The sequence below is a fragment of the Saccopteryx bilineata genome, chromosome 1 (assembly GCF_036850765.1).
Source record: "Saccopteryx bilineata isolate mSacBil1 chromosome 1, mSacBil1_pri_phased_curated, whole genome shotgun sequence".
In the NCBI taxonomy this organism is placed as follows: Eukaryota; Metazoa; Chordata; class Mammalia; order Chiroptera; family Emballonuridae; genus Saccopteryx; species Saccopteryx bilineata.
In genome coordinates, this window is record NC_089490.1 from 394,577,714 (window position 1) to 394,589,601 (window position 11,888).

Sequence of the window (11,888 nt, forward strand, 5' to 3'; positions counted from 1 at the left end):
ATTTCTGTATCAGCACAAAGACTTTAAATTTCGAGCTCCACAATTCTTTGTTTTTTAAATCCAGCAATTGCATTTCGAAGTTGCCAATGTCAGTATTAAAGGGAGAAAAATTTAATTCTGTTACAGTAGCAGTAAGAGGTTTTTCTTAACAAAGGCTAACGTCACTTTGCTGTTTCTGAATTCCTGGAGCCTGTTGAGAACAGCTTCCCTGATATTTAAAAGTGTTGTTTTGAAATAACAAATGTCAATATCAGAATTATTTTCTTGGCAATGTTTCAACAGACTTGGAAAGTGAATCAGTTTCTCTTTCAAAATCTTGAGCAAAAAGAGATAATTTATTTTCAAATGAAATAACTTCTTCTAACATCAAAAAATTGTGTTTCCTTTCCCCTGTAGTTTACAATTAAGCCGATTTAGATGAGACGTAATGTCTACTATGAAATAAAATTTTTGGATCCACTGATCGTTCGTTAGTTATGGATAGCGAACACCCTTCTCAAGGAGAAATTGCTTTAATTTCTGTTAATTAGGAAGAGAAATGTTTCAAAATATTTCCTCTTGATAAACAACATACCTTGTTATGCAGCAGAAGATCTGCATACTCACTCTCCATTTCAACTAAAAATTCTTTAAATTGGCGATGGTTAAGAGCTTCAGCTATAATGGAGTTGATAATCTTAATCACCAATTCCATAACTTTGCAAATTTCTTCTGGAAATGTCTGCGCACAAAGCGCTTCTTGATGAATGATGCAATGGTAAGTAAGTATCTCGTGATTAATTTTTTTCCTTCAAAATAGCAACAAACCCGTTTCTTACACCGGTCATACTTTTCGCCCCGTCTGTTGAAATTTGAGACAATTTTATCGAGTGGAATATGATGTTTTTCCATGCACTCAATTACAGCATTTGCTATATCCTTCCCACGTGTTTGACCTTTGAGTGGCAATAATCCAAAAATCCTTCTTCTTTACGACCTGTAGATGAAATAAATTGTACAAACAGTGAAACTTGCGCTGTATCATTTATGTCACAAGGCTCGTCAACTGCTATTGATAAAAGCTGAAACCAATTTAAGATCTTCGACTTGCTGGCTGGTTATAGTTGAAGACATTTTGACTGTTCTATCTTTCACTGTTTTAGCAGACAATGATAACTCTTTAGGTTTTTTTTTTAGAATATCTGCTTTGTTCTTAAGATCCCGAAATAGCTCTTCGGATGCATTTATAAAACAACTTTTTATGTGTTCCCCGTCTGTATGTGATTTCCCTCTCTTAGCAATCTCTTGACTAACCACAAAACTTGCGATACTAACAGAGTTGGAAGATTGCATCCAGTAATTAAATACAGAACTTGATTTTTCTTGACTCCCCTGAAGTTCCTCAACTGCTTTCTTCCTTGCATCACCGACAGAATATTTAGTACTAAATGACACGTGTTTAGTTGTAAAGTGTCTCTCCAAATTTGATTTCTTGTTATGCGCCAATTTTTCCTGACAAATAAGACAGGTGGGAAGGCAATTTAAGTTTTGAATAAACGTGAAAGTCTCGGTCCATTCAACTTTAAATTCAGTTTTTGTCTTCAGTTTTTCTTTGCTTCTTCTTTGTAGCCATGTCTGACAGGGCACCAAAAAAATGTTTTATTTTATAATAATAATAAAGCCACCAACACAAAATAGTTACAATTCTTAAATTGGTGACAAACATACCTGTAGGATTTGCAGCTGGTTGGTAAAGTACAGGTAACTATGCTTCGAGTAGGTACTTTTGTCTCCCGCGCGTGAGTTGTGGACGCGACCAGCACTAACCACTGCACGAGACTGCTGACTGGCCGGCTCGCTCAGCTCTGCGTGAACCACACGCCTCCCCCGCGCTGCATAGCCCGCGGCCAGCCTGCGCCGCATCTCCCGTCACCCCACCTACCGACACCCCTGCACGTGCCTGTGCGCCCGCACGTGGTATTTTGTGGAAGAACCACATTCAAGGGGCCTAAGAGCCACATGTGGCTCACGAGCCGCAGTTTGCCAACCACTGTCCTAGACGAAACATTTCATTTCCCACTACTGTGGGGACAGGGATAAGTGTAAACTCTGGAAGATTTGGGAATGTCTTTAATATGTAAAATGACAATTATTGCTACTGTGTTGATATGTAAAACGACCTTTATCGCTACTGTGTTAGTATGTAAAACATTTATTGCTACTGTGTTAGAATGTAAAACATTTATTCTACTGTGTTATCTTGTGGTCTTGATATGTAGGAATGTTTTTCCTTTTAATAGATCCTATAGATCAGTGGTCCCCAACCCCCGGGCCACAGACAGGTACCGGTCCACAGAGAAAGAATAAATAACTTACATTATTTCCGTTTTATTTATATTTAAGTCTGAACGATGTTTTATTTTTTTTTTTAATGACCAGATTCCCTCTGTTATATCTGTCTAAGACTCACTCTTGACATTTGTCTTGGCCACGTGATACATTTATCCATCCCACCCTAAATGCCAGTCCATGAAAATATTTTCTGACATTAAACCAGTCCATGGCCCAAAAATGGTTGGGGACCACTGCTATAGATAAATGTTGCAAGCTTATCAGTAAATAACTTTTGTACCGTGCGCCCCCTCGTTTTCCCCCCAACCAGTATGTGATCATGTCTATATGACCAGCCTCAGCGCTATATTCTAGGCTGCACGATTTAGGTGAGCTGTACCCCTTATAAGTCATATGTAGCCAGCTTATTAATAAATCTCCTCCTAAATTTCTTCTGTAACCTGCCTTGGTGTCTCCATGTAACCCGCGGATTAAGCTACTTTAGAACAATACATGGTGGGAAGACGGAGTAATGACATGTAAGAAAACATCGTGTGAAGATGGAGGACTGGAGTGATACAACTGCAAGCCAAGAAACAAGAAATGCCAAAGATTGCTGGCAACTCACCAGAAGCCAGGAGGAAGCAAGGAGGCTCCTCCTACAGGCTTCAGTGAGAGCATGACCCTGTCACCACCTTCCTTTTGGACTTCCAGCCTCTAGAACAGGGAGACAATACATTTCTGGCTGTTCTTAGCCATGCACTTTGTAATATTTTGTCACAGTGGCCCTAGAAAATGGATACAGGTGACTTTTCACTGCAATGACACTGTGTTCCATCCCCCCCACCCCGACTCCCGGAAGGATGTTAGGATTATGAAGGGAGGCAGCCCCCACCTCAGCGTCCTACAGTAGGAGTGTGGCTTTGAATGGTTCTACTCTGAGGCTGAGACGGAGGAAAAGCAGCTGTTCAGCCTGTGGGTGCCCACAGGAAGAGTCCTAGTCACCCCGCTGACAGTCTTCCAGACCCAGCTAGGACCCGCTGACCTGCTCCAGGACAATGGGAGCAAAAGCTAGCAACTGAAGAGAAGGTGTCGCCGGCCAAGGGGTTCTTGCCCCATCTCAAGACAGAAATCAAAAGAGAAGGCAGAACACATTCAAAAGAAGAGGCTGACTGAAAACAAAGTGAAGGGAAAGGGAAAAGGGAGAGAGCTCTATGTATGGAGGGAGCATACACTAATGAAACTGCAGCTTCGGGGCTGCTGCTGGGCGTGGCTTATTCGGGCTGGGCTCTTCCCGAAGGTGCGGAGTAGATTCCTGGATTCCCAGGTCCCTGCGGGCAGCTGGCATCCGCCGGCGCCTATGCAGAACAGAGCCTTTCGCGAAGTGCCTGAGAAGAAACGTTAAACTTATCCAGGAGAGGCTTTAAAAATAGCTGAAGAGCATCCCCATCTGTTTAAGAGAGGCTTGACCCGTCTCAAAGGCATTCCTGTGTGGCCATGCCGAGCGGCAGTAGGAAGCCTCTGGACCTCCCCGCAAGGGGTAAGAAAGAGGGGCCTCCCCGCAAGGGGTAAGAAAGAAGGGCCTCCCCGCTGCCTCAGGCCCCAACGCTGGCACGCTGCAGAGAGAGGAGACTGGGAACCGAAGGCGCCCACGGCCAGCGATGCACAGCAACGCATTTCAGCAAGAATCCGCCAGCCAAGGGTCAGTGGGAAGAGGAGGCCAGATCACAAAAGAAGCTACCAATGCCTCAGAGCACTGCTCCCAGGGAGAAGCTGAGACTCTAATTAACCACTGGAGGAAGGCAGGGCATGGCTCAGGAAGGGCCCCTTTCTGTGGCCGGCAGAAGCCTCCATGTATCCACCTAGATTGAAGATTTTTCCCACAGAGAGAGGACCACATCCTGAGAAGGGTTACACGCATAGGGAGTAACACTCATAGCAAGTGAGAACGAGTCACCTGACCACAAACTCCATGTTTCAGGTATTGCCTTGGCACCCACATGGCAAATAGAGGAGAGAGGTGGAAGATGCCCATCCCCCACCAACCATCCACTCAGCCATTGGACCGGAAGACTGGCTCACCCTGACATAGTTTAGACCAGAGGTAGTCAATCTGTTTATACCTACCGCCCACTTTGTATCTCTGTTAGTAGTAAAATTTTCTAACCGCCCACTGGTTCCACAGTAATGGTGATTTATAAAGTAGGGAAGTAACTTTACTTTATAAAATTTATAAAGCAGAGTTACAGCAAGTTAAAGCATATAATAATAATTACTTACCAAGTACTTTATGTTGAATTTTCGCTAAGTTTGGCAGAATAAATCTTTATAAAACAACTTACTATAGTTAAATCTATCTTTTTATTTATACTTTGGTTGCTCCGCTACCACCCTCCATGAAAGCTGGAATGGCCACTAGTGGGCGGTAGGGGCCAGATTGACTACCACTGTTTAGACCTATGACTCACGTGATATTCAAGGCTTAAGATGATCAATTCTGAGCCTTAAGAGCCTACCTGAGAATCATTTAATGGCCAAAACGGAAACACTGTAATGGAAGAACAATCCACCCACCTCCACTCACCACAAGAACCAAAGTCTCACCAGTTCCATGGCATGAACCTGAGCGCCCTTCCCAGGCCGTGGTCCTGCCTTCCTCCAGTGGTTAGAGTCTCTGTTCCTTTGTATGTCACAGACAGCTACTCCTAAAATACTGGAATGCATCGGCAAACTGAACCACCACTTCGTGATATCTGACACAACATTTTTTAGCCCAGGAATTCCTGCCAGTGGGTGGCCAGCCACCAGAGGAGTCCCGGGAACAGGGGGAGTCCGGGAATGTCTAAACACCCTGGAACCAAAAGAAGACCTCGCCTTTCTGGACGTCAGAAACTCAGCTTCTCCCTGCCCTGACAAGCTAAGGAAAATGCCGCTCCAACTGTGTGCACCCTGGACTCCGTTCACTTCAGCTTCTCAGGACCTCCCACCCCCCACCACCACCGAGCTGACTCCCAGCAGCCTGGCCTGGCCTTTCCACGACCCTGACCACCCAGAGCCGCTACCATGGGGAGCCGGTCTTCCTGGTGCCGACACACGGCCTGCACCTGCTCCGAGCTCTCCTGCCACCCTCAGGATGGGACATGGCACAGAGCAACCCTTCCTGGAGTAGTTCCTAGAATGAAAAGTATCCTCTTCCTTCCAGGACAGAGTCTCATGCATACCCATGAGCCCAGTCATTCAGCGACATGAAGTGATGCTCTGTGCCGGGTCCCGGAGACCCTGTGGAGCACGGAACACAGGCAGTTCCCACCCTCCAGCTCACGCGCCAGGGGGTGAGACAGGCCAGGACCGTGATCAGGTCAGCCATGCGAAGTGACGGGGAATAGACAGGGTGCTCATACAGATGTCCTGGGGGAGGGGAAGGGGCAGAGCTTCCGAGTGGAAGTCCTCTCTAAGGAGGAGGCGGGAGGAACAGGAGGAGCAAACCACACAGGAAGGGCAGCAAAGACCATTGCAGGCAGAGCTCAACCTGTGCAGAGGTGCCCAGGCAGGAAACCGCTTAGAGCGGTCGGAACCTAAAGAGAACTCCAGGGCAGAAGGAGCATCGTCAGAGAGACAGAGGATGTCTCGGGAAGGGGCCAGGAAAACAGGCAGCGGCCACATGAAGAATTTGGGTTTCATTGTGGGGCTAACCACCATTGGAGTGCTTTAAGCAGGAGAGTGTTGTGATCTGGTTTATGGGTTCGGAAGGTCATTCTGCCTGCTTTGTAGAGAAAGGATGGGAGGAGGTTGAACCCAAGATTCCCGGGACGGAGAGATTAATGATAGTCCAGAAGAAGGGCTGGCAGAGTGAGGCCCATGGGCCGAGTCCAGCCCACCACCGGCCTGTGTAAATAAAGTTTATGGAACACGGCCAAACCCCCTGTTCACATCCTGTCTCTGGCTGTTCTTGTGCTTTGACAGCTGAAGTCAGAGACTATACCACCCTCCAAGCCTAGAATATTTATTATCTGAACCTTCACATGTACACACACACACACACACACACACACACACACTGTACCCACTTTAGATCATCATCATTATCATCATCACTATGAGATGAGGATGAAGAAGTTGCTGTCCTCAGTGCAACAGGCCCCGATGTTCCAAGCTGCTCGCCTGCAGTGGGAAGGAACTGGCTGGGATCCTCTTGCCCTCTCCTGTTCTGGATAATGAGAGTCCCTGCCCCACAAGAACGATCACACATGACCAGGGTTCCGGAAGCGCTCAGGGACATGGATGCTCATAACTATCTGCTGAATGTAGTGGTGGGATTCAGCCGGTTCCTACCGGTAAGGCAGAACTGATACCTAATTTTTTGTTGAGTTCGGCAAACCGGTTGTTAAAATGGCACTTGTCATCAGGGTCCTCTCTAAGGTGGGTGCCTGGGCAGCCGCCCAATGTGGAAATCACTAATTGACATTCCTTCCTCTTTTTTAACGTTCATCTGCGCTACAGCGTATTCTAAGCTTCCGTAGTCATGTTCATTCCGTCCACAGGTGAAAAAAAGTTGCAAGTGAAGATGCCAATCAAGAAGCAATATGGGAATATCTTAAATAACAGTTTTATTGTTTTTGTCAGGTATTACTTAATATTTTTTCATTAAAATTTTAAAACTCTTCCTTATAACATAATCTAGTTTTGTGTACCTCTTTTATTGTTCTTATTTAAGTATTAAATGCTTGAAATAATAAACTACCACTCAGTATATTATTTTTTTATACTAAAAACGGTCATTAGGGTGGAGAACCAGTTTTCATTATGTGAATCCCACCCGAGGTTGAATCCCACCAGTTGTGACAAAGAAGCAGTTTGGGGACATGGTTTTAGGGCGAGTGGACTGCACGGGGGAGCAGAGGAAACGGTAAAACTGAAGCCAACGCCAAGCTTTCTAGCTCAAGAAACTGAGCGAACAGCCACTTACTAACACGGGTAAGGCTGCAACAGGAAGTAGTTGCAGGAGAAAAAGCAGGATTTCAGCAATATTGCCCACAGAATGTATAGGGGCACAGAATTTTAGTGGTGGCTGACTTATTAAATGCAGTCTCCATTTGGTGCTTGAATAGCCTCTGTAACTGCTCCCAGAGGTACAGTATCGCATCTCTGGGAGCCTGTTAGACATGCCAATTCTTTGACCCCACCCCAGGTTTACTTACCATATTTTTTGCTCCATAAGACTCACCTAGGGTGAGAAAAAAAGAGTTCTGAACCAAATAGTGTGTTAGAACATTTAATAAAATATACCACAATAATATTTCAACAATGTAAACTCAACAGCAGTATTAACAACCAGTAGCACTGTTACTAACAAACGAGAAGGGACTTTAATATGGAAATACTCTTCTAGTTGTCCGGGAGCTTGCAGCAGCTTAAAAAAATGAACATTTGCTCCATAAGACGCACGGGCATTTTCCCCTTCAGTTTTTTTTGGGGGGGAAAACTGCGTTTTATGGAGTAAAAAATACGGTAAATAGAAATTCTGAGGGTGGGGCGCAGCAACCTGTGTTTTAACACACCTGCCAGGGGATTCTGATGCTCACTCAAGTCTGGGAACCTCTGCCCAACACTGTCAACTTAAATGGCTCTTCCGTCTAACTGTGAGCACCCCGCATGGTGGTGTATATTATAATGGTATCTCCAAAGCAGCCATGTCATCCTTTGATAAGTCTACTGAATGTTCATCCAAACAATGAACCACGTTTAAGTGGAAATCCAGATAAGACACTCCTCCCCCCCCCAAGTGATCGTTTGGAATATAATTGGCCCACCCATTTGGAGCTGAGCAGTCCCAGCATATTCACTTCCTGTGACAGCCTTTCCTAGACCCAAGTCCCTCGCTTTCCCTTTGGTTATCATTCTCCCACCTTCTGACCCTGGTGAGACTAATGTCAAGTGCACTTCTTATGTCTCATAAAGTTAATCACTGACCAGGAATCAATTCTAAGACGCCATACTGATGCAGAGGGCAGTGAAGTCAGGGCTGGCTGGATTGAACTTCGCCCTTATAAGAGGCCAATAAAACTCTATAGAGGACTCTCCTGCCAGCCCCCAGGCCAACCCTCAGTCTGCCTGAAGTCATCCTGCTATGAAAGAATACTCCTTATTCTCCATATTGTACACAACACAAGGGTGTGGGTGCTCAATAGCTATCTGTTGAATATACTCAATCTTCTGGGAAAAAAAGTCATTAACATTTATTGAATCTTTCATAACTCAATATCCTCTTAGCTGCATTATCTCTTTTCATATTCAAACAATACACAATGACATTATCTAAGTTTTAAAAACAAGAAATCTAAAATTTCTAGAGCTCAAAATGCCAAGGAAATATCCCAAGTCCATGCCACTAGTCATTGCTGGAGTTGGATTGGACTCCATCTCCCCTGCCTCTAAATTTCGTGCCCTTGGCCAGCTCATTCTGTCTTGTCTGAAGTGCTGGCCCTCGCACAGGAAGAAACACATGATGATGGCAACGAGGACGAAGTCCCAGTCCTATGTGCCCCAGAATCATACTGTTCCAAGCCGCTTGCTCATGGTGGAATGAATGGTCTGTGGCCCACCCACCTCTCTTGTCCCTGATCATAAAGGCTCCCATGGTGATGACAGCTCTAAGCACATGACCAAGATTAAAAGAACAACTGTGTTTACACACAGAGGGTTTAACAAGCAATCAAAGGGTTGAGTTCATTAATGTCAACAATGACACACCCACCAATCTCTAATGGGACTAAGTTACAGTTTTCAGCAAATATTACTCAACGAAACACAAACATCAGGAAATAAACCAGATGGAAAATACACAACCAGGTAATAAAGAGCATTTCCTACTACAACCCTCAGCCCCGCACAAAGAAGGGCAGACACCAACAGGACAAAGGAAGGAGGGGAAGGCAAACAAATAAGCCTGTGAGAGTCACTCTCTGTCACTCCCTTTCTCTGAATGTGAGGGAACCAGTCTTCCTCCTCCTCAGTGATCTCTGCCTCCACCCACCTCAGCCACTCACTCCCTGGTGACACCTTGACCTGGTCATTTCCACAACTGCACCTTCTCCATAACCTCAGCTGCAATGTCCCTCTCTTCAACCTCCGCCTCCTGTCTTTCCAGCTCAACATCCGAGTCCTGTAGTTCTCAACTCCAGCAGGACGTACAGCCCTTCCTCAATCTCCCGCCACTCATCTTAGACTCCATTGCTCGTCACTAAAATCATTCTCGACTGACCTGCCCCCGTCTCACCTCAGTGTACTGTCTGACAACATCGCAACCTTGGTTTCATCCACCCGCTGCCTACTGAGTGCCAGAAATAATTGTCTCAGAGTTGTGTCTCATATCCCTCCACTATAGTCTCTCCCAACCTCTAGACAACCAGTCCATAACTTGTCCCCTTTCTGCAACCCCAGTCCTTCCTCCCCAATTCTCACTCTCACCTGATGAGCTTGCTTCCTGTTTCCCCAAGGAAGTTGGATGCACCCAAAAGAGACTAGATATTTTCTGCCCATAACCCGTCTTCACACGAGTTACTACAGAGGAAGTTTTGGGGCCCCTTCCACTGGGCACCAGATGCCACCCCTCTCATATGCTCGTTCTTTCCCACATCATACTTTTTCACAATTCACAGGTTTATCCCCAACAGCCCTCACATGCGATGTCACTGCTCCTTTCTGAGAAACAGCCTCTTGTAACTCCAGATCCTCTTAGAGACACTGCCCTGTTTTTCGACTCCGTTTGATAGAGATCCTCTCAAAACAGTTTCTGCTTGCCGCTCCGGGTCCTCTCCCTCATCCCTCCTGAACTCACCCTGGTCAGGCTTTTCCATCCATTCACTGAAACCACTCTTGTCAAACTCCCAATGCTTCCACGTTGCTGAGCCGCCAGCAGCATTGACTCACTCAGTTCTGCGCATCCCTTCGAACTTTCTGCACTTGCTGGGAGGGACCCACACTCACAGACTCTCCTGGGTTTTCCCCTCGTTGGCGGTCAGCCCCTTAGAATTCTTCTCTTCTCTCTGAGCTCTAAACACTGGAATTTCCCAGGACTCAGTCCTTGGGTCTCTTGTTCTCAGCTATATTCACTCCTGGCTTCAAACCTCATCTTTATGCTGCTGACTCTGTTCTGGCATAAATGTCATAGTTTTCCCACAGGACATTGTGTTTGGGAGATTCATCTGTGTTGCAGACACCTGCGGTTCTTCATTTTCACTAATGTACAGTGTCCCATGATACAAGTATACTACAATATATTTGTTCATTGATTCTCCTCTTGATGGACACTTGGGTTGTCTCCAGGTGTGTGCAATACAAAGTAGGCCACTATAGGGATTATAGCTCAGGAATAGAGCATTGGACTGCAGTCTATGCCACTGTGACCACACATGCACATGTTTCCTGGTGCACATGGCAGGCCTCCCACGCTAGCACTCTGAGGATGGTTCCAGGGATGCCCTGAGATATTGCCTCACAGACAGGTGGAGTGGAGGGGAGATCAGAACACCCTGGTCAGGTGCCTCTGACTGCAAGGAGATGTCCTCCAGGGCTCCTCTGTGGTCTACTGTTGTCATTTGGTTGAGATAAAATTCAACCAATGCTCCATACTCAACGTATGGCCCTTGGATCAACAGCATTGCCTGGGAGTTAGAAAATCATAATCTTATACTCCGGCTTCCCTTCAGACCACATAACTCTTTCACCTTTTACTGAAGATTTCCGTGGAGAGGAAGAATTTTGAGTTTTAACACAATTTTTTGAAGGCTTGTGTTGGAACAAAATATAAAGAGGAAGAAAAAAAATTCACAGTGTGTCCTATTGAGTGTGCATTTTGACGAGATCTCCAGGGAATTCGTGTGTATATTAAAGTTTGAGAACTGCCACTTTAGACTGTTATTAACAGGTAATGGCTGGGTGTGATGTGTGAACTTTCAGTTCAACCTTACTAGGGAGAACCACACTGCTCTCCGTAGCAGTCACAGCAATCAGCGTCCCCACCCGCCATAGGACTTCCTGTGCTGCAGGCTCTCTCGAGCCTGGTGTTCTCTCTCTCTGCTCTTCCCACTGTTCTGATACTCGTCATACCAGCTATCACTGTGGTTCAGTTTCTCATCTGACACCAACGAGTCAGCCTCTTTCACGCATTCATCGGGCATTGCGCTTTCTCTTCTCCAAATGCCAGTTCTTTTCTTTCTTTTCTCTTTTTCGTTTTGGGTTTTGTTGTTGTTGTTGGCCTATTTTTTACTGGATTGCTTGTTATTTTTGTTTGATTCTTTGAGAATCCTTGCCCATTCTGCATGTTTCCCTTGGTTAGATCTGTGTTGCAAATCTCATCCACTCTGTTGGCTTCCTTATTTATTTTTTGATATGTCCTAATATGTTTGTTCTTTTATGCTTTGTACTTTCTGTATCTTCCTTAAGAGATATTTTTCTGAGGTTCCCCGAGAATTTCCGAAACATGGACAGTGATGCATCTCAAAGCATTTCAGCAAAACGTTGCCAGTCGAGGGTCAGTAAGACGATGAGGCCAGATTACAAAGAGGTTGCCAATGTCT

The 11,888-nt window shown here is 45.6% G+C and overlaps 1 non-coding gene across 1 annotated transcript; it reads left to right on the plus strand.

Moving 5' to 3' along the window:
* Positions 1-10,998: 10,998 nt before the first annotated feature.
* LOC136321548 (U5 spliceosomal RNA) lies at positions 10,999-11,115 on the plus strand. The gene has a single exon (XR_010728702.1). It is a non-coding gene; the product is annotated as a U5 spliceosomal RNA (small nuclear RNA).
* Positions 11,116-11,888: the final 773 nt, after the last annotated feature.